The sequence below is a fragment of the Electrophorus electricus genome, chromosome 2 (genome assembly GCF_013358815.1).
Source record: "Electrophorus electricus isolate fEleEle1 chromosome 2, fEleEle1.pri, whole genome shotgun sequence".
Taxonomy (NCBI): Eukaryota; Metazoa; Chordata; class Actinopteri; order Gymnotiformes; family Gymnotidae; genus Electrophorus; species Electrophorus electricus.
This window is the reverse complement of record NC_049536.1, coordinates 25,054,626-25,077,696: the sequence shown is the minus strand read 5'-3', so window position 1 is coordinate 25,077,696 and position 23,071 is coordinate 25,054,626. Positions and strand designations below refer to the sequence as shown.

Genomic DNA, 23,071 nt, shown 5'->3' with positions numbered 1-23,071 from the left:
CACTTTTTTTTTGCACAATTGCTTTCGTCTCCTCTGACCTTGGAGTCTGAGTCATTTTCCAATGCATATGTTCTGTGAGATGTTCCCAGCTAGAGCTAAAAGGGTGCAGGCCCTTTCTAACCCGCTCTCGTAAAAGCGTTTGAGATGTGAGCGCTCAGCGAGCTGCTCCTGTTAATCAGCGTTCACGTTAATGACCTTAAAGAGACATGCAGCAGGAGGGTCAGGAGGACGAGCAAGCCACTTCCTGCAGTCAATGACGTAATCACCCGAGGGCTGTCCTGCAGCGGTCTCTACATGGATAAGAACACGGTCCCAAACCGAATCTAGCTGTGGAAGTACGAAAAAAAAGGATGTCTAATTCAAGATTTGACTTTGAATTATTCATATTTGGTGCCAATATGGGTATGAATTTTGTTCGTTTAATTTATTTACTGAGAATGTATATCATTTGAAATTATGAATGTGGGACTCATACATTTTAAATTATTTATGGGTGAATTTTTAAACACTTTTGTGATTTACTAATTCAAGTAAAAATATATATCAAAGGCAGATGAGGATGTTTGCTATCAGGACCGATAATTTTGAAATGAATGTTAATATAAGATCATTATTGTTCCTTAATCAGTTATTTATCTAGTTGCATTCTTGGCATTTGTCTTTGAAGTACTACCATTTGAAGTTCACATTTACAAATTCAAATTCTGCCCCCCCCCCCCGCATTTCTTTTAGTTCCATATGAAGTAACATGATAATGGTAGCAAATTTCCCCTTTGTTCCCTTTCCTTTCATCTCCTCTCGTTTGTGGTGCCTATGTGTGTGTCCATTTGTTTTGGATGAACAACCTTCACCTGCATGTGTGTGTGAACGCGTGCTTCGATAATGGCAGCCTATATGTCTCGTCCCGTCCTGCCGAGAGCGGCTGGAGTCCCGGAGGTTTGGGTCAGCGCGGAGCTGGAACACGCCCCCTGGCACTGACATGGCTCGCCCCCTGGCACTGTTGGCCTCTGCGCCCGGTCGATACCACCAATTATGCAGATAGCGTGTGATGTAGGCATTGGCTTCAGGCCAGATGAAAACCCAGCACACACTCTGCTTGACTTTGCTCTCTATGCTAGATTACTGCCTTAGAAATCCAAGAGTGGCTTTGTTTTTTTTTTTGTTTGTTTTTTTTCCCCCCATCTTTTGCAGTTTTTCTTTTCTATTTTTGGTCAAATGTATGAAACCTTAGGAAACAGAGGCTCTCAAATACTGTGCATTTCATATCAAAACCTTGTGTGCTTTGGAAAAAGGCCCTCGAGCTGGCGACTGTAATAACAATTATCTCATCTGACCCAACATTGCAATAGCGAGACTTTGTCTGTTACTGTGGTGTTTTACCAGAGAAAAGGGGTTCAGCACAGAGTCTTATCTTAGCTGTTTAATGTGGATGTTCCCAGTGACTTGAACACTTACTTTCTGAGGTGTGTGTGTACACACAGAGGCAAACAGACACACACACACACACAGACACACACACACACACACACAGACACACACACACAGACACACACACACACACACAATATGTACCTGATCTGGATAGCCAGAGAAAACACTCTGCGTCTTTGCATGTTGCCTGCACTTGATGGATGTGTTCCATAGCAACACGCTGTTTTCACCTTAGTGTCCTACACAAGAATTCTAAAATTGGACTCAAACTAAAGAATTCCCGATCAGATCAATCAGATTTGTCTTTTCAGTCAAGCTAAATCATTTGGAAAATTTGCCTGTGAGCTCAGCAGCATGACCTTGTGAAGTTAGCCTTGTCAGGAAAGCTGTGTCTCGCCTCATGCTCTGTGCTGCTGGGGAATGAGCCATGTGATCAGGGCCCGCTGGCCCAGCTGTGCCGCGGCCCTCGTGGGCCCCCAGCAGATGATGGCTTCCAGCTGGCAGTGGCTATGGTGTGGCTGCTGTCCCCTGGGCATTTGCTGATTGCCTGCTCCTGTTCTGCTGTCTGCCCCATGCACCTGAAAATTTAAAACAAACAGCGTGTCAGAAGTGCATTTTTAATTTAGAAAGTCAGGCCATTCAATAGTGCTGAGATGTGAGACTAGGTGTGTAATAGATTTTTATATTTTCTTTGTTTTGTTTTTTTTGATTAGTACTTTTTTATGGTTGTGAACTCTGGTGTAAAGATTTCAACTGTGTGCATTGAAGCCATTTGAGATTCAGACCAGAGACCTTTGGTAACATTTTGTCAATGCGTGAACAGCTCGTGGTCAGCACATATTGGCCTATGGGTGGTTCCCAGTAAGGCAGAGTGGCTTCAACCTGTTAGCAGTCAAGTGTCACATTGACTTGTTGTGGGTTGGAGTTGCTGGCCCCGTTGCACCAACTGTGGCCGGTCTTTGTGCCTCCCTGCCTGTATGAAGTGGCTTTCCTGGGCTCTGTTAAATGCTAATGATCTGCCTCTACCATCCACACGCAGAGTTTCTCGACCAACCAATTTGAACCCCGTTTTGACACGCAATTTAAGTTAATTTGTGTTTCTCGACTGGAAAAAATAAATAAAAGAAAATATTGGACCACAGGCTTGCTGCCATTTTCCAGAAATCTGTCAAGAGACTGGAGTGTCAGTATCTCACTCCACTGAAGTTTTTCCAAAGCCTGATGAGTGTTGATCAGCACAAAACCTAAAGCAAGCCTCTGAGATTCTGTCCAGCCTCTAAAAGCCCAAATGCTAAATCAGTAGAACTGTCTCCATACGTGGGTAAATTGTTTGAAGAACTCTTTTGCCCTCAAGTGGTGTTGGAGCACTGCAAGACACACGTTCATCCCATGCATGGCTGGTAAGGGCTGGCCGCCCTGTCCCGGGAACAACACACTTGACAAGATTTCTCTTGGTCCGTTCATACCCTTTGAACTTCTCCTTGTTTTGTTTTTTTTTCGCTCGGTCGCTCACTTGAATTGTCTGCAGGCCAGCTCCTTGCGCCGGCCTGCGGGACCTGATTGCATCGCCACAGTGTCACGCCTGTTTGTTTGTAATCAGAAAAGCTTGTTTGCTGAAGCTGAATTCCTGCTTTCACCACCTCTTTCCATACAGGCAGCTCTGGTGAGCTGATTTCATCACTGTGTTCAGTAATCAGATTACACATTGGGTGGGGGGGGGGGTAGCGTAATTACCGCTTCAGCTGATTAACACAGCTGATGTAATGAGGGGGTGAGAGAGGGTGTTACTGTTGTTCAGTGTTTTATGTGTGTGTCTGAAGTCTACTGCCACCACAAATGAGACTTCGTGCTCAGTTCATTTTCACTGCGTAAATGAAGAATTAAATTAACCTCATAGCTGAAACCACAAGGCCATGTGGATTCTGTGTTCAGATGTATTATGGCAACAAAGCTGCATAATTACAGTCAAGAAGAAAAGAAGCACTTTCATTGCAACATAAACATGAAGGCGAGGAAGAAATTACGCTGTTATTAAAATATCAGATGTTGACGCTAATGAAGGCTTCGGTGGTTGTCAGCCTGTAAACTTATTTTTAGGAAGGAAGGGTGTGGTGGTGTATCTGCCTCCCCACTGGACACCTTTTAACATTTCTTACAGGAGTGAGAGATTTACAAGTATGTGGGACACTGAAGCACTTTCATAAAGGTTGTCCCTTGGCTGTTGTGGGTTTTTTTCCCCTCAGGCAGTCTGTTGCTCACGTGAACCTCCACAGATATCCATTACTTTGTCTTTTTTTTGAGTTTCCCAAGGTAGGTTTAACTTTAGACCTTTGACTTTTTTAAAACTGAGAATAGATATGGAACAGGCATCAGAGAAGCAAGAATCCACACCCAGTTCCCCTCTCTCTCTCTCTCGCTGTGTGTGTGTGTGTGTGTGTGTGTGTGTGTGTGTGTATACACACACGTGTGTACGTGTACAGTACCTCCAAATAGTATTCAACCCCCTGCAGAGTTTGCAGGTTTACACATTTGGAGTTAACTTAGCATCGTGAAATTTGGACTGTGGATGGGCCTGGACATGTGAAATGCACTGCAGCAAAAAGGAATGCAAAAAAAATAAATACAAATATGCAGAGAAATGACAAAGTTTACCAGAGGGTCAATTATTATTCAACCCCTCAAACCACCAGAATTCTGTTTAGTTCCCTCAAGTATTAAGAAGTAATTCAGGTATTAAGAACAATGAGCTTCACATGCTTGAAATAATTTTCTGTTTCCCGCCTTTTCTGACTATAAAAGCCCCTCCCCAAACAGCACTCATACATGGTCAACATGGGAAAGACTAAGGAGCATTCCAAGGCCATCCGAGACAAACTTGTGGAGGGTCACAAGGCTGACAAGGGGTACAAAACCCTTTCCAAGGAGTTGGACCTACCTGTCTCCACCATTGGGAGCATCATCCAAAAGTGGAAGGTTTATGGAACTACTGTTAACCTTCCACGGCCTGGACAGCCCCGTTTCCTCCCATGCTGAGGCCAGGCTTGTCCAAATGGTCAAGGCTGACCCAAGGACAACAAGGAGGGATCTCCGGGAAGATCTCATGGTGGTGAGGACATTGGTTTCAATAAATAGCAATAAGTAACATACTTCACTACAATGGTCTGGCGAGAGGATGGCGAGAGGATGGCACTGCAAACGACCCCAAGAATATCGTCCCTACAGTCAAGCATGGTGGTGGCAACATCATGCTGTGGGGCTGCTTCTCAACCAAGGGGCCTGGCCATCTGGTCCACATCCACGAGAAGATGGATAGCACATCCTACCTGGAGATTCTGGCCACAAACCTCCATTCCTCCATCATGGATCTTAAGATATATCGTCATTTCATATTCCAACAGGACAACGACCCCACGCACACGGCCAAGAAAACAAGGCCTGGTTTAAGAGGGAAAAGGTCAAAGTGTTGCAGTGGCCTAGTCAGTCTCCTGACCTTAACGCAATTGAAAACTTGTGGAAGGAGCTCAAGATCAAAGTCCACAAGAAATGCCCAAAGAATCTAGACAACTTGGAGAAGATCTGCATGGAGGAGCGGGCCAAGATTACTTCAGAGACCTGTGCCGGCCTGATCAGGTCTTATAAAAAACGATTCATACCTGTAATTGCCAACATGGGTTATTCCACAAAATATTAAACCTAGGTGTTGAATAATAATTGACCCTAATTTTTATGTTTAAAATGTATTATAATTTAATTGAGCATATTTAGTCATCTGTTAATGAATGGTACACTTGTTCAAAGTTTGAAGGCTCTAAATAATTTGCAACTTGTTGAATTTGCAAAATCTGCAGGGGCTGATTACTACTTGGAGGCTGTGTGTGTGTGTGTGTGTGTGTGTGTGTGTGTGTGTGTGTGTGTGTGTGTGTGTGTGTGTGTGTGTGTGTGTGTGTGTGTGTGTGTGTGTGTGTGTGTACAACATGGACCTCTGTCTGAAATGTCCTGTTTCTCTGGAAACCTTGTGTACTTCACTACAATTTTGTCTGTCTCTCTTTCTCTCCCTCAATGTATATGGAAGAACACATGGGAGTATAAATCATTACATAAGACCAGTGTTCAGTGGCTACAAGATCACAAAGCAGAGCACCACAATTTCCCAGAGCAGGAATCAGTCCGCATTACAGCAGCAGATGTCCAAGTGCAGGTCACATCCATTAAGAAGTGACATGACCCTGACGTGACCCTGGCGTGATCTATGTCTAATATGGCTAAAGAAACTAACAGCTCTGCATAGCTAACTAGCAGAACAAATGCTAACTGCTGCCTTCCACCTGGGCTGGCTAACTCAACATAGGAAAGTACTGATCATGAAGGACCCCAACCTGTCTCTCCACAACATGGAAAACCCTGTCAGGAATACCATCCACCATCTTGAATGAGATGGGTCAGTGTAAGTGTTGCCTGGATTGACTACAAGAAAGCATATGACCTGATTCCAAATACTCAGCCTTGTTTAAAGTCTTTGCCTGACCAAAATCCATGGAAGTGATCTAGGCATGTCATTCAAGTTGGAGAAGTGAGATCAGATAATAATAGCCAATCATCAGACACTTAGCAGCCACAATAAGCTGGCTAAAAGAAGAGCTGGGTCCTAAGACCAGGAAACCACTCTTAATGCACCGGGCATGCCGCTCAGTGTAAGGGGCCTACAAAGTGTAAGAACCCCTGTCAAGGGTGAGACTAAAAATGGCAATAAATATATTCAAGCAATGGCCCCCAAGGATGAGCTAATGAGGAGGTGCCTCAGACGGATGGGGTACATGGTCACCATGGAAGCAGAGGAGGTATCCTGGCAGCATAAGCCCCATCCATACATGTTCTCCGGCGGATAGCAGAAGTGGCTGACGATCTCAAAAAGGTAGGACTGATATGCTGCTATGATCGATACCTCTTTGCTGTCCTAGACAAAGCACTATGCACAAGGTCAATAGAAGTAGGTGTGTATCATGCCAGACAAGATGTGGCCTATGCAAAGGAGCCTCAAAAACAATCCAGCACCGAGGAGCGGGATGCAGGATACTGGCAGGCAAAGCATAAGAAACACATAAGAGACAGATGCAAATGGCAGGAACATATGCAAGGCATATAAGCTGCACTCCCCTAAGTGCAAAATGTGTGGAATCACAGCCTTGTCCACCACTCTCTAAGTTCCTATGGGACCTCCAGGTCCAGACAGATAATCAAGTAGTGGCGATCCAACCAGACACTGTGATGACAAATAAGTTGCAGAAGACAGAAGGTAATAGATGTAGCAGTCCCAAGTGTTAGAGTCATCCACAAGAAGAAAAAGAAAAGTTGGAACAGTGCCAAGGACAAGAAGAAATGGAGAGAATGTGGAAGGTTAACACCAAGGTTGTCCTAGTAAGGATGGGGGCACCTGAGTCTGTGACCCCTAAGATGGAGGAATGGCTCCAACAGATCCCTTGAATGACGTCAATCTCAGTCCAGAGGAGTGAAATCCTATGAACAGTGAAAGCAGCAAAAGTATTGCACAGCACCCTCAAACTCCCGCATCTGGTTTGGCTGCTGGCCCCTTCGTGGCTGTCAGCCAGGTGGCTTGGCCGTGTTTTTCATCTCTTCGTGGAGTGACGGTCTCTGCAGCTGTTGCTACACCCTTCGCTCCCCGTTCTGATTTGTGCCGTGGGGCGGCGACTGTGAAACGCTGCCTACAGACACGTGCCTCTGCTCAATGAGCCACATCGATTACACAGGCACACAGCCCCCCACCCCCCTTACTCCCCCATGCATGAGCCATCTCTGTGCTGCATAACACAAAAGCCTAATACGTTAGAACATTGTTCCTGCTGTGCTAGGCCACTGTGACTAATGACATCAACTCTGCTGCAAGATGCCTATTAGTCTGTTGCTTAGTGTCCATGTTGCACAGAGCGTTTGGAATCCGGAGGTTCGAGACCCAACAGGTTTTCTGGGCTTGCCCTCTGAGCAGGCTACACCTCCCATGCAGAATCAGGAGAGGTTCGCCGAGCTGAGTTGCGGAGCTGGGTGGGTATGTAGAGACTCTGGTTTGGCCGCGTCTTCCTGCCTGTAATGTTGAGAGGTCCCACTGGCTTTATCATCTGCATCTCTCACACAAACTACACTTAAGCCCATTTGGCATGCATCATACAGTAGCCAGGCGGCCTGAATTACGCCCCCAAAGGACATCTGGATTACACATATAGAGGCAGTTTGATTTCATTAGGCTCATACTGTATTATGATGACAGAATATGAAGGCTGCTGTCAGTTTCTCTGTCTCTCTCTGTGTGTGTGTGTGTGTGTGTGTGTGTGTGTGTGTGTGTGTGTGTGTGTGTGTGTGTGTGTGTGTGTGTGTGTGTGTGTGTGTGTGTGTGTGTGTGTGTGTGTGATATAGTAAGCTGTAGTAGAGGAAGAGAGATCAGGGGAACAAAAATGTATTTGTACCTCATGATAGCAAAGTTCAGCCTCCCCAAATTAGCAAGACATTTATTTTTGTGCTTTTACTCACTGAGCAAACATTGCTGTCTTTACTGACCCAGTAAAGACAGCAGACTTCTGGTAGTGAGGACGAGTTGATTCTCTTGGGAGGAACTTTTGAAACTTGACTTCTTTTATTTCACATAGACTTGTGCACTTTGTCTCACTTGTGCTTGTCTCGCTATGCCCCTTGATAAGAGGCCTTCATACCGTTCCGTCATTACTGCTATCCTTCCACTTATCCACTCATCCGTTCATCCAACCAGTGAATTGGCTTACGGTTTCATCCTAGGCGCGCTCCTGGTGGGGCTTTGGGAGCTGGCCTGCACTGGCTGTGTCCACCTGCTCCGCTCTGCCAGATGCCAGGCTACAGTACAGAGAGCACGGCTCAGGAGGAGCTGAGAGGCTGCTTCCTTCTCGGGGACTTCTGGCAACTCGTTTCGTGTCACAGCAAGGTTCTCAAATGCCACTGTTTCGTTGTGGTTTTTTCCCCTCCTTTTTCCTGTAGGCAGTGATGAGAGGAGTGTGTTTGTAGTTCGGCAGTAGCCGCAACGGGTGGCAGCTTTGACCACCAAAGCTGGCTTGCTTGCTCACCGGGGTCAGGGGTTGCCGGCGTGACTGATGGGCTGAGCTGGAGTCAGTGCCAAGAAGCATTATGGCTGCATGCTTTAGAAGTACTCGAACCGAAATGATGGTTTTGGCTCGCGGTTTATTTATTGTGAAAGACGGTCATTAAAGACCTGAATTTTAGTAGTAGGACTCTTGAGTGATGTAATGAGCACTGCAGTTATTGAAACGCTTAGTTCTCACTAGACTGTGCTGTAATATATTTGTAAGACAGACAGGTGTGTGGTTTTTTTTTTTTTGGTTTTTTTTGGGGTTTTTTTTCTTTTCTTTTTTTCCAACTTGTACTTTGAAACTGTGCCCTGATAAAAACACATTAGCGTATTGCGTATTTTAATAGCTAACAGATGACAGTATCTGATGAGCCATTGACACTTTGCTCTATTAATATTGATGTATAAGTAATAATAGAACTGCGTGGGTGTGTGGGTGGGTGTGGGTGTGTGTGGGTGTGTGTGTGTGGGTGTGTGTTTGGTTTTCCTGCAAAGGTCTTAATAAAGACTTTATAGCAGAAACATCCCACTTTCAAGTCCTCAATGTTTTTTGCATCAGCTCAATACGGTAACACTTAATTATCCCTTTCATCTGAGAAACGCTGCATTTTATGGGTTTTTCGAGCCAGATATAGATGCACACACGTTTAATGGAACAGCAGCAGCAACAACAAACATGATGCACTAAACAACACAAGCGGTCAGAGTGATCTCCTTGAATCAACAACCACTCAGTCTTACCTACTTAGACAAGCCAATGGAAGCAGAATAAGGCTTGCGAGCCAGGACCCGCTCAACTGCGCCGCGCTATATCCCCCTCGCACTTCAGTTTGGCCAAACAAGCTTTTGCGTCTGGAGTAGTGCTTAAATACAGAGATGCGATTGGTTGTCTGCTGTGCTGTGGTTGCTCAAAGGCTGAGAGATTTTCTTCAGACGGGGTTGGCGGGGGCAACTGCTGTGGCCTCCGGCTCTTCCACAGTACAAATATGGAAATGCCGCGTTATGCCGCGCTATCGTGACCGGCCTGGAGCACTGCTTCCCTGCCCTCCTGGACTTGCTCCTCTGCTGCTGAGACACTCCACATTGCACTTCCCAGGAACGCTGGATATTTTCCCAGAGGCCTGCGGAGAAGCCCGTTCTCCTCTGGTCAGGCGGCATGGAGTGCGGGTCACCACGCCATCGCGAGCCACCCCCCTGCCGGGCAGAGTCGGGGAGGTCAGTGGGCCGGCTGACGCGAGCAGAGGGGCGGAGGCAGTGGTCAGCTGTGCGCCATACGGAGCCCCATGCGGAGTGGACGCCCCCTTCGCCGTGTTCGGAGCCCGGCATGGCTGTACTCTTCCGGAACAGATGGGGATTATATGAGGAACATTTGGAGACTCTTCACGCTCGGATGAAATTTCCTTCCTGCTTTTGTTTTCAGATCAAATGAACAGGTGAACGTGCCTATGACCTGCATAGCAATCACTTACTAATTGCATTCTTTTTTTTGTTGTTCACCCAAACGTTCACCCAAACATATTTATTTAATAAGTTGCATCACATCGTCATCTGTCATCTTATTAATTTTATTAACCTTTATCCCTCTACAAATTTGCAAAAACTGTTTATTCATTCCTGAGGGCATGAATTTATTTCTAAATCCCCCACGTAGATTCTATCTTGATTCTTCTGTTGTGAAGGAATGAAACGAAGCTCCTTGCTCTGCTGGAAAGTGCTCAGTTTAAGAACCACTTAAATATGTGGGACCTTCGGAGCTTAGTTAGTATGCGCTTTGATCCACGGAGCCTGCTGGGGGAGCCCCACACAGCATGCTGTTGCTGCCCGGCTGGCCTTTACATTGAGCGGAGCCCTGTTTACAGATTGTGCGGAAGACGCAGGGAAAAAAAAAGTCAGAGTGCTGCTTTAGTGACTTTCGAAAATGTCAACCGCTGACATACTTATGAAAACGATGGCCCTGAATGTGAGGGTGAACTAACAGCAGCTTCAGTTAACAGGCTGTAATGAATGTTTTTTAAACAAGCAGCAACGCTGATCTGTCGAGTGTGAGTTGCTTCTCTCGGTGACAGCAAGGCCATGGAGGAGCGTGGGGGTAACCGGCTCGGAGGCCCACAAAGCGCTCCTCCTTTCTGAGGAGCAGAGTACAGCCTGGGGAAGAACGCTTTCTTCACAATCTCCCTCTCAGCAGGAGAGGCAGTAGTCGCGCCACGTGCTGCGCTTGTCTTGGGTCAGGACCGATGCGCTGGGGGGGGCTCGAGGGCTTGCTCCCTCCCTCACAGTATCGCTTGATGATATAATAGCTGACAGAGGAATGCATGAGAGCTACCAGTTATGTTCTCTTGCACGCAGAACTCTAACCGGCTCCTTGTGATCGCCCTTTTGAGTAACATGTCACAAAATGCCGACTTTAAATAATAGGGGATCATTGCATATCAAATCGACAGTTTCCCTCCATCCAGACACCGGACCCAATTCTAATTGGCCAATGGAACCAAATCACCCTTATTGTTCCTGTGATTACTCCAAACCACTTCTCCTTCATAGTACCTGCTTTCAGTCTGGGTGCGTTCACGGGGCTAAACGTGAGATCAGGGCCAGGGCGTGTGTCTGGAGCCCCAGCTCAGTCCATAAGGCCTCCATGAAGCTTAGACGTGCGCAGGCAGGGACGTGTCCCCTAGCGGAGACGGACTGGCATGTGCTGTCTGGATCTGGTGCATTGAGTGCGTGCACGGTGCTAAATGAGGAAGAATATGGGACAGGCAGTGAGAGGTAGGAAAGAGGGGTGCTTTTTGCTGAGTAAGCACCCTGGGGTCAGGCGCGCGGGCCGCTGCCGCCAGCGTCCGCCCGGCATTGCGGAGTTGTCTCAAACGGTATGAGTCACACCCCTGTAGACGTGGACTCCGCTTCTGAAGAACTCTGAAGCAAAGTCCCACTGACACGGCTCCTCTGGGCCACTTCTGGTGGCAACTGCAATGTGGGTGAACTCTTGACATCACGTCAGGTTTATCTGCAGGCCAATGGAAGAATTGCTGCATCGCTGTCTGGAAATGGGGTGCCATTTTTACCCACTGCTCCTAACGGCGAACATAGTAATCCACACTGCTGGAGCAATGCGGCAGGTTCCCCTTTCGTAAGCCAGGTGGCAATATCTCTGGGCAAGAGAGAAGTAGACGGCGCCCGCCGAGAGAGGTGGACGGAGTGTCTGTTCATCTAGCAGGAGTTGACCCTCGAGGGGCCCTTGAACCTTTGACCCGCTGCATCACCACCCGCCTGCGAATTGAGTGTCCCAGGAATGGGTTCTTTTCTTTTTTTTTTTCCCGAGCTCTTCTAGAGCGCTTTCGGCAGCCACCTTTCGTCACGCCTCGTCTTCTCCACACCGGCACACGTTAATTGACAGAGTGTTTAAAAAAAGAAAGAAAAATGGAAGTCAGTTGCAGACTAGCCGCCTGTTCGCACTGGCAGTGTGACACATCTGAAAATAACCTCTTTTCCCCTGCAAACAACACATTCCATACACGCCACTCTAACAGCAGAGCTCCGGCACCTTATCAGCATCAGGCCAGCGTTTACGCATTCCACCTTTCTCTCTCTTCCTCTTCTCACTCCGAGCTTGCGTACGCTGATGCTGTAGTCATTTCCACACATGCAACACGGAGCAAATGTAACAATCCATTAAACCAGCCGCACTGCGTAGAAAGCTGTAGGAGTAACGGTATCACATGGGATGGGCTTAGCCTGGCTCTGCCGTTTGGGATTTTACATCAGTGTGCTTGGGGCCACTGGCTAAATAAAACTGCTTACCATTAGGGTAGTCCTCATTGCTTCTGCTGTCTGTAACTCGGCAAACAATGTGTGCTTGATTGAACTGTTTGGAATAAAGCAATGTGGTCTTATGATTGCAATACATGCAACTCATATGTCATAAGCCAACATGTATCCAGACATGCAGTGGCAGCGCTTGGGTTTCTGGTACCACTTAATTTACTACTTAAAGTAAACCCGCTCTTTATAAGCCCTGCTACCACTCCACAGAGGTTTCTGCCAACTGCAAATATCCCGGCCTATAGCAAGGGCATCTTTAATGAGAATGCGGGAAAGGGAATTTTCTTTGGGAGCAGGTGAAAGGTTCGGACCAGCGGGCGTGACCTCACACCGCCAAGCACGCGACAGCGCAGGTGTTCCTGCTGCAGCAAATCAGCTGCGCATTGCACGATAATATCCTCCAACCATTTACCAGTCATTTTGTTGTTGGACAGAACAGAACCAGAGCTGCAACTGCACTTGATTCAGTGTTTTGGTGTAGCGTCACGACTCGGCCATCAAGCGGCCTCGTTAATTTCGTTGAGTTCTGTCCACTGTCATGCAGTGATCATTGGTGGGCAAAGCCTTTGAAATATGAAGTCCAGTACTGTCTTGGAAGAGTGCCTGAGAGTGATGGGCTATTCTTAGGCTCCAGTCTGGCTTCCGTTAAGCTGTAGTAATGTGATAGTCCTGATCATTTGAGTCCTTCTAAGAAGATTCTTAAATTTGTTTAAGCACCTACAAATGTATATATAAATGCATTATAAACAGATTAGCTGAATGCTTATGCCAATATGAGCTGCTAGTTGGCTGCTTTACTTGCTCGGGGGAGCGACACAGACCTGCTTCTGTACACACTTCCTGGGTTGTGGTTTCTCTAACAGTAAGAGTCGAGGCTTTTTTCTCTTGGTGCTGCTCTGTCCTCTCCAACTCGTATTGTGTCTGTGGTCTCAGGGAGCACACAGAACCCTAATGCAGTCAGTGTATGTACAGCAGGCTTCATGCCACACCTTCACTCACACACACACCTACCTTGTGTCTGTCTCTCTCTCTCTCATGGCTGAGCATCCATGAGCCAATTTTTCTCTTGTTCTCTTTGAGTATACATTTTTCATTTTGCTGGAGCTGTTTGCACTACGCTACCAAGTACACCATCTTTCCGTTTGCTTCCTCCTCTCCATCTTTTTCTCCCTTTCTATTACCCCCTGTGCCCACCTCTCTGACGTCCTGCGCGGGCGGAGGAGTGCACGAGCGATTTCGTCCGTCAGTGCCTGCGCGAGCGTCTCCGCTGGATGGGGGCTACAAAGCCTGGGGCCTGTGTCTCTTGCCTTCACGATGGAGTATTTCATAAGCACACGGCTTTCATTTTTCATGAACACGTATTAATCATTTATGCACGGTTATTGATGACGCCGAGGCCTGGGCTTGCTGGAGAGGATACCTGGAACACGTCTCCAAGCCTTGTGCGCACCAGCCTCCCCTGCTCTGTCCAGATTATGCACTGCTTTCAGTCGTTCACATGCACGCTGGCTGTGGACTGAGAGAGAGGTAAACGGCGGGGGGGGGGTTGATGCGATAGGTGCTCATCTATAAGCGCTAATCGCGCACGTCTCAGTGAGGAGCCGATGTTGACGTCGTCTTCTTATCTGACGATGGCCGCACGGGCAGCTGCCCCCCGGTCCCCTGTTGAATTGGGCGCACAAGTGCTCACTTCGCTCCACGCAGCTGTAGCAGAAAATTGACTGGAACATGCACCCCTACTTCAGTAATCAAGTTTGCTGCATCCTTTCAAAAGCAAATTGAAAGTAATGGGATGTCGGCAGCGTCACGTCGGCAGTGTCAACGGCCAGTGCAGCGGGAGGAGCGCGCAAGCCTGTACCCCTGGGGTGCGTTCATAATGAAAACCACGTGTAGTCTGAATGTCAGAAAATACGAGGACCTCACATGAGTCAAGCAGGACTTAACGAAAACTCCTCCACCACACCACACGCTGCTCGAATATCTGCTGTAGTGTTGCAAACACAGTCGTCCAATATGTGCTTTGAAAAATCAACCTTCTCCACTCAGCAGGGCGTTGAGGTTCCTGCAGCGTGCGTGTAATCCTACACCCTTGAACAACCCCCCCCCAAATCCCGAAAGCGTTTGCGGACATTGCAATTCCTATTGTTGCTATGCGTAAACGGTGAGTTTTAGTTTCAGTTGTTCATGGTTCCTCCCTGCCCCTCTGTGTGCGCACCCGTGCGTGCGTGATGGTGACCGTTCCATTTCCACCCCTGGAGAGGAGGCGTGAGGAGCCAGCCGCGGTGGGCTGAAGGAGGTCCTGCACTCCGAGGGGCGTGTGGCGACTGAAGGCGGGACGGAAAGCGCAGGACTTTTAGGGGTCTTTGAGGTCTTTGATGGCAGGCCTTCCACACTGCGCGATTCTACCCCGTTTCACAGCTCCCTGTGGGCTACTAAATCCCACCATGGCAGTGCAGGAGTTCTGTGTGCTATGCTGGAAAAGGCCCTGATAATATGAAAGTGCTGCATTGAGTAAAATTGTGACGTGTCAAAGCCGTCGCATGCAGGAATGTGGAGTGTTAAAAAGGGCCTTAATTGACTGAGTAGAGTTCTTTGTTTGAACATGACTGGTGTAATGTCTAGAAATAGTCTCTGATCATTCACTGTCGCGGCTGAGACTAGAGCTCATTTCTTCCTCACGTATGCTGTGGTTGTCATTGAAGGCTATTGAGAATATACCCAGAATACCTTGTGCCCAAATTACCCTGACACAGCTGCTGCTGTTCTGCATGGCTGGCCCCCTGGAGAGGACTCAACTGAATTGATTAGAGCCCCTAACAGGGGTGATGATGTATTTAAAGAGAGATGATGGAACAAGCCTTTAAAATGGATTGTTCTGCCCATCTATTGATAATGTCTTGCATGTAAAATGTGACACACAAGCATTGTGTACTGTATGTAAATCTGGGATCACTTGAGGCTTTTACTGTGGGTCTTAGCCTGTCAAAGGTAAATGTTTGAGAATTGACGAGGGGGGTATGGGTCAGTGTTTGTGCTGATCTCTGGCATGAATCTCAGATGATTAAGTAGGTTAATGATTAATGCAAAACATGAGCGAACATTTCAGCTGTTGTTGCTGTAGCTTTTAACCTGCAAATGTAGCTGTTAACGTCCATCTATTTTGTAGACAAATCTTGCAGTGCTTTTTAATTGTAATAATGATAATAATAATAATAATAATAATAATAATAATAATAATAATAATAATAATAATAATTATTATTATTATTACTAAATATTTTTTAATAATAATAAAAGAAACAGAAACCTAGAGCAGAATGCAATTTAACTGAGCATAAAAATGTTGTGTTTGTATTCTTATCCTTTCAAATAGTACAGAAAGATTGCTTGTAAGGTATTGTAATACTCAAAATAAAATAATATGAATCAGAAAGATGCTGTCACTGTGCCGTCCTTTACTGTCTGCTGGTGTTTGCTCTTTATCAAACCCACCTGGTTTCTCTTCATTTGGCTTCTACCTCCTGTTTCCATCTTGGGATTAAAATGCCTTGTGTGTCTGCTGTAAGCAGAGGGAGGGAACACACCCTGCAGAGCAGATATCCAGCCTTCTCCTGCAGCCGGCATTTTGCAGCAAATTTTGTGCTGTTGGGAAATAGAATAAAACAAGCAAACGGTATAAGAAAGTCAAGCCTTCTGCCTTCTCCAGAGTGTGAGCCCTTCAAAGGTTTGCCGAAGAGGGGGCGCGCACACAGTGAAAGGGCAGTGTGTTGAATATGAACGCGTGAGTTTGTATGCTTAATGGGAATATGAATCCATGAGTATATTTTAACATCTCAGGGGAGTGCTATCGGCACAGTTTTTTCACAGGCTGCTGAGACCTTTGCCTTGGTGCATGCGTGCACACTCACACATAAACAAACACACACACACACACACACACACACACACACACACACACACACGCAGCAAAAAATAAATAAATACCTCCTGCTGAAAATAAATATTGGCACAGTGTGAACACATCAGTTCTGTTAAGTGTCCCGGTGCTCAGTGCTCAGTAGAACTGCTGAAGGTCATGTCGAGGGGTCCGCCAGCTGCTGCCCTGTGATCCGTCGCCGCAGCACCCTGCTGGGATCATTCCTGGCAATTCTGTGCCTCGGCCTCTCGCGCCGGACCTCTCCAGGACTCTGCATCGCAGGTGTGGATAACGAGGATGTCTCCGAGTGTAATTGCTTGGTAATGATAAACAGAGGCTGGGATGAACCCCAGCCTGACTTCCGTCCAGACACGCACGCGAGACTCTCCCAGTTGATTTGTCTTGTGGGGAGAATGGGACTAAGCCAGGCTGTTGACATTGAAGCAGCGGTGCAGGTGTGGTGTGGGTGGGATCGGGCGGAGCGGAGGACGCCCACCTCTCTGTGGCCCTCCTTTGGGTGAGAGGGAGGGGAACGTGTGGAGTGGGCCCGACGGAGGAGGGAGGACGTGCCTGACTGTAGGCTCCCAACCACAGGAGCTGGACACCAGGAGACCCTGGTCTTCACTTGAAGTATTTGACAGACTGGACACTTTCTCATTTGAAAAGCACTTAAAAAAAGAAAACTGAAGTATCAGGAGTGAGAGAAAGTTGCCATATTTTCTCTTTGTCACACACACACACACACACACACACACACACACACACACACACACACACACTGGTAAGTAACCCTGCTTGCACCATCGAGCTCCCGCTCCCTCTGCTCCTGTGATATTTTTGGACTTTAAGAATGAACTTTTGGCACAGAGGGCTTAAGCTCTGTCAGACTCTTTGTGCAGTGTCTTTACTGACACTGCGTGTGGAAGGTAAAGTGCCCACCTGGCAAAGGCTGTTCGTCCAGGTGGCTGTTCGTCCAGGTGGCTGTTGTAGGCTTTCGGCCCAAAGGGCTGATCCGCGCTTGTCCCAGGTGGATGAAGAGCTGACCTCACTGGCAGCTACATGGAGGATCCACTCGGAGAAACAGCCAGCACACTTTTTTTTCTCTCTCTCTCTCTCTCTCTCTCTCTCTCTCTCTCTCTCTCTCTCTCTCTCTCTCTCTGTCTCTCTCTCTCTGTCTGTCTCCTGGCCTAGTTAAAAAGTGAGTGCAGTAACCGGAGCTGAGGTCTTGAATGGCCCGTGCGTGGGAAAGCTGTGCTAGTATTGTTCAGCAGCTGGAGACAAGAGGCCTGAGTGTTCTCGGGAAGGGATTTGCTGCCGAGTGTGAAACTAGTCGGGTTGGTCCCAGGGGATGTTGGCCCTCGTTAATGTTGCCTCTGAAAGAGTGAAAATCCCCCTCTATGGCCAGTTGAAGAGGGCATGCTCAGAACACACCCTTTCATTCTGCGTGTGCGCATGTGTGATAGAGCGTTTTAGAGAGCACTGCTCTCTTCTCCATCGTCTTGACATGAGATTCTTGGAAAGCACTGCACAGTGTCCGAGGCTGCTTGGGCCCTCTGGCCTCAGGCTTTGGAAAATCATTGTACCATGAAAACACACACGCGCACGTACACACATACACTCTCAGAGCATTACCGTACTTCCTTATGTCTAGGGACTGCATCCTCTTTGTAGAACTCTACAACCCCCACACCCCACCCCATCGCCCACCCGACTGCCCCCTCAGTAGCGACCAGGCGACAGGGCAGCTACCCAACTTCGCCCCGCGTGCCACGCCCCTCACCTGGCCTCTTGAGCTCCAGCTGTCCTGGCCATCCGGGCCACCCGGCACCTCACCAGCTGGCCACGTCTCTGGAGATCTGACCCAGATCACAGGCCCCGGGGAGCAAGGGGCTGCATAGCCGAACCGAACAGCCCCAATCTGTCAGGTGCAGGTGATGGTGGAAGAGAGATGCCAGAGGCTTAGCGCTTGTGGCACGCGGACCTGCCGGGAGCCCGACGTGAGCATCTTCAGCGGGGATCTGGTGCCCGCAGGCCGGCCAAGAGAGGGAGGAGCCCCGCCGGCCAGCTGCACAGAAGCTGGCGCCGTTGGCAGGGTGTGCCGCCGGGCCTGTCACACCCGTCAGCCTGCAAACAGAGCCTGCTGTTCTGTAGAGGGAAACAGAGTGGGCATTGTGTCCTGCCTGGCGCAGTCAAACCCAGCTCAGCTGGTGTACTGTGTGCACGCGCACACACACACAGTGGGAGGCAGTGTGATTCGATTGCTGCGTTCACTCTTTCTTCCATTCTCCCTTCGTTCTTAGAAGCCTAAAGCAGAGTGCCAGGCCTGCACCTCTCCTGTTCTGATACCCCTACAGTAGCTGTGCATGTCAAACCCAGCGCAGAGGTTGCTCTGTGCGTGCGTGTGTGTGTGTGCGTGCATGTATGTATGCATATACACCTCATATTCTTAGACTTGCACATTTGTGTTAATGACGCACTCTAATGGTCTGCTGCTTCCTGAGCCTGTACTGATACTGGACATCCGAGCCGTGTGTGTGTTTGTGATTGAACACCATTTCCTGCTCTACTTGCTGTGGGTGCCAACACACACACGCGCGCGCACGCACACACACACACACACACACACACACACACACACACTTAGCCTTAAAGCTATTCATGTTTCTCCTAAACTCCCGGTTTCTAGTCTGAGCCAGTCACCGCAAACTAGCACATTACTGACGCTGTCTGCATGTAAACCTCGCTCAGGGGCTTGGGATTGTCTGGTATTGATGAGAACCAATCTGTGTGTGGTGTACCACAGCATGCTTTCAGAGAACTGTGTGTGCATGCGCGTGTGTGTGTGTGTGTGTGTGTGTGTGTGTGTGTGTGTGTGTTCGTATGACTTGCATATTTAAACATCTGCACCAGCAGAGACTGCAAAGTGTTGGATGTCTGGAGGAACAGAGGCCGCGAGGAAGACAGTGGCCCATTCAATCTAATGTCCCATCGCCGTTCCTGTCGGAAGTTCACACCCGATGCGACGGCAGTAATTTTCCCCTTGTGTCCTTTTCCACTGTTTAATGGCCTGATGTCCGGCAGCTTCCCTGCGCTCAGTGAACACAGCGAAGTGCGGGGGGTGGGGTGGGATGGGGGGGGGGGGGGGTTCTTTTTAAAGCTACGCTAAGCCAAAGTTTCACATTAACAGTATGGCTCCCAGAGGACCGTCACCTCAGTCGTCCTACCATGGTAGCAAAGGCGTTTTTATATCATAACAGGTACCAATGACCTTCACTTCCAGTATTAGTATTCTGTCCCTGCCGCCACTGAGCAAGCCATGTCTTTTCGTTTTCTGTTTCAAGCCTTTATAGAATTTTTTATTTATTTTTTTAATTTGGCCATCATTTTGCAGTCTCTTTCACACATACACACGCTCCCTCTCTCGTCTCGTCTCGACTCTCTGTCTCTCTTTCTCTCACTTTCTTTCTCACACATTTTCATTCTTTCTCTGGCTTTCTTGTTTTGAACATTTTATTCAGTGTTTTTACTAGCTGGCCGCTCAAGGCCTCCTTCAGATCGTCCTTTAGCGGGGCTGTTTCTGCTCCGCGGGCCGAGCCGGTCCGTCAGCCGAAGGCCTCGGTCGTGGGCAGGGAACGTGGCCCTCTCCTCCGTTGCTCCGTCTTTCCCCGCACACATTCTTTCTTATTTGTCCTTCTTATTTTTATCCTTGAGCTCCATCTGTGCTGTTAGGGGGTGTGATTTATGAAGTCCCCTTTTGAATCGTTGCACTTCATCTTTTGCATTCTTCGGACTGAATATGGCCAAGATGTTGAGTCTCTGCTCTGCTCTGTGCTCTGTCTCTCATAGACGGCCTTAAAAGAGCGCCGCTCTGCCAGAGCTGTGCACCACGCCCTGGTGTAGCCACGCAAGACACGGTGCAGACATATGTGTGACTTCGACCCCACGCTGAGCGCAAATGTAACCCGTGCGACCAGGAGGGACGCCACCCCTGGTGCTGTTAGGTGTGAGGGCGGAGGCAGCTGAAGGGTGGTGGTTAATTCCAACAGCGTAAAGGAAACCTCGGTGCACTTGGCCTCCATCACCACACCATGCTCGTGCACCCAGGCCCCCGTGACCTCCATGACCTCCATATCCCCTTCAGGAGCAGTTTGATTTGAACTTATGTGATGCTACTTAATATCAGTTTGAAGTCAGACACTATTTCTCTCTTTCACACTGTCTCGCAATATCTCTCTCTCTCTCCCTCTCTCTTTCTTGGCTTGCCCTTATATTGTAATGGAAAACCTCCTCTCTCTCTCCCCCCCTCACCCCCCCCCCCTGGGTTTTATTCTTCTTTATTCTTTTAGTCTTGCGGTAATTCAGCCCACACTCTACTGCCCCCTGCGCAGATAACTGCGGCCACGCTGAGGGATTTGCGCTAGCCAGGCCGTAAGCACGCTTCGGGAGGTTTTACAGACGCTAAGCTGCACCATGACCCCCATACAGCCTTCTCAACACCGTCGCAGTGGCAGACTGAATGGGCCGCGATTCTGCCCCTGCAGTGCTGAACCACACGGGAGTGTGATAAGCAGAAGGCTAATTGTCATGTGACGAGTCAAACGCTTGCTGCTCTGACTTCGCTGCTGCGGAAGTAGCGTCACTGCTGAAGAATAGAGTAATGGCGCCTCCCTCAGGTCAAGTCCTGTATTTGACATTTCTGCGTCAGAGGCTGATTAATTTTCTGCCTGATCCATGGCTTCAACTCATTTTAAATCATTTATCTGGAGATTCTGTTTTTGGTCAGAACAGTTTGATTCTTAATTGGTACTTACTGTATAATTGTTTACATGTTAATACAGTTATAGAGTAATACATTTGCTCTCACTTCGAACACACTGAAAGATATTTCACTGCAGTTTTACATTTAGATTCGGAATGCACATTGTAAGTAATCCTAGAATAAAGTCCTGCAAAGAAGAAACTGTTTATAAGTACCATCATTGTTCTAGTTCAGTGACTCATCCATAACCCCAATGGTGGTGAGGTTTTCTGAGTGTGGGTGTGGGGGAGGAAGTGAATGTTGGTTAAGGGTGTATGTTTGTGTGTGAGGGCTACGTGTGTATACAGGCTACCGGATTATTCTGGAAGTTTGTCCTGGAACAAATATGTGTACATATGAAACTACCATGATAAAGTTTATTAATTACACGTTTGTATGCTTTTTTGGGAGAAAGTCATATCCAAGTTTGAATCAAAACCTAAATATAACCCAGGAACTGTGAGAGAGTCTCACACAGGAGATTCAGAGGTGGAGATGCCTCCTCTTCTGAGGTTGTGCACCCCCTGCAGGCTTGCAGCATATGGTGAATATGAAAAGTCAGAGACTGCAGGCATGCTGCTTCCTACTACACTAAAGGCTAAAGGAAGCAGTGTTAGGCTGCGTATAACCCAACAGTTTTCCTTCCTCTTTGGCCCCTGCCTCTTCCTGCTGTTGTTCAGCAACACCACCTCTCTCACTTCCCCATGACTCTGGTCTCTCTGCCTTTGGAGAGGGGTTCTGTTACTCCTGGTCTGACTTCCGCGGGCAGCCCGACGCGCGCTTCTCTCCTGGACGCGGCTGCGATGACTGAAGGCGTTTCCGCTACCTGCGGTTCTGTGCTCGTCTGCTTGTTAATTCCAGCAGTCTGGCCTGGAGGTTGTACTCCCAGAGAACTGCTGGGTGGTGCGGCCCTGCACGTCCACCACTCCACACACAGACCTGTGCTTTGGCTTTCTGACAGGACAGGAGCGGGACTGCACTGTCCCCTAACCTGCGTTGTGGGTTGCTGTCATGCATTCATGGTAGAGACAGCATGAAGAACCTGATGCCTTTTTTGGAGCTTGTCCAGCTATACCGGAGCATGCAAATGACCACTGATTTTCTCTCTCTCTCTTTCTCTTGCTCTCTCGTGCTCTCTCTGTATTTTCTGTGCACAGGTCTGGGATCGAGGAACGACAACGTGCTGACAGCTGGTCAGAGTTCCTCCGAGTGACCCAGGTGCGAGGTTCCTCTCCCTCAGTCTGCTCTGTCCCTCCTCCGCTTAGATTTCTCTGTCATGTCTCTTGTACTCTCAGACCTGTCCAGCCCTGTCAGGACGATGAATCAGACCTCAGTACTGTCACACACTCAGTTCCGTAACTGATTATGGATACTTTTGCTCCATAACTTAGACATTCAGTCCTTGGGCAGCACAGGTAGCCAGCCGGGTTGTAACTTGCAGTGAGCAGTCATCTTATTTAGACACCGTCCACAAGGTGGCAACATAGCTTTTTTACGTCATACGGTGTTTGACTGTGTAGTCTGTGTTCAGAGCTCCTTATTCAAATTTCAAACTCACATGTGAGTTGATACCATACTTAAAGATTAAAGGCTTCTGGTTAAGCTGAGCATTAGCTGTGTGACTGATGTGCTTAAAAATCTGCCTGTTAAAGTCTTTTCTTGTGTTGAAATCATTCAACAATAATAAGCACTAGACTAATATGATTATATGTTCCCTCCCTTTCCTGCACAGAATCTTTAATAGCCATAGATAACTTTCTGTTGTGCTCTGTTGTCTTCTTATAAGCTCCATTTTTATCTGTTAGAGTTCTTGTATTAGTGTTCCAGTTAAAGATTGGCCTGATGCAGAACTTGAGTTGACCAAAAGATGGCGCCAGAGTTTTGTTCTGAACCAGCAGCATCGTTGCAATGATGGGGAATAGTGTAACATTAACTAACCAAGCATAAGATATTTCTTGAAAAATGGTGTCAGATTAGGTTT

At 47.9% G+C, this 23,071-nt stretch overlaps 1 protein-coding gene and 1 long non-coding RNA gene across 7 annotated transcripts in view; one reads left to right on the top strand and one right to left on the bottom strand.

The window, feature by feature from the left end:
- The window catches only part of adarb1b (adenosine deaminase RNA specific B1b), an 87,750-nt gene that overhangs the window by 33,179 nt on the left and 31,500 nt on the right, over positions 1-23,071 (top strand). For 2 of the 5 annotated variants that reach the window (XM_035520564.1, XM_035520574.1), the window contains exons 1-2: positions 21,831-22,112; positions 22,248-22,308. The exons of 1 other annotated variant lie outside the window; for it this stretch is intronic. The gene's annotated coding sequence lies outside the window, so the exon portion shown is untranslated. Of the gene's footprint in view, positions 1-21,830; positions 22,113-22,247; positions 22,309-23,071 lie in introns of those variants that run through there. 2 more of the 5 variants (XM_035520554.1, XM_035520567.1) reach the window with 1 other exon arrangement.
- LOC118240377 lies at positions 1,408-18,272 on the bottom strand. Of its 2 annotated transcripts, none has more exons than XR_004775388.1 (3): positions 18,073-18,272; positions 15,869-16,018; positions 1,408-2,009 (listed from the first exon to the last, which is right to left on the bottom strand). It is a non-coding gene; the product is annotated as an uncharacterized LOC118240377 (long non-coding RNA). The 2 variants fall into 2 exon arrangements; XR_004775389.1 differs by lacking the exon at positions 18,073-18,272 and adding an exon at positions 16,361-16,436.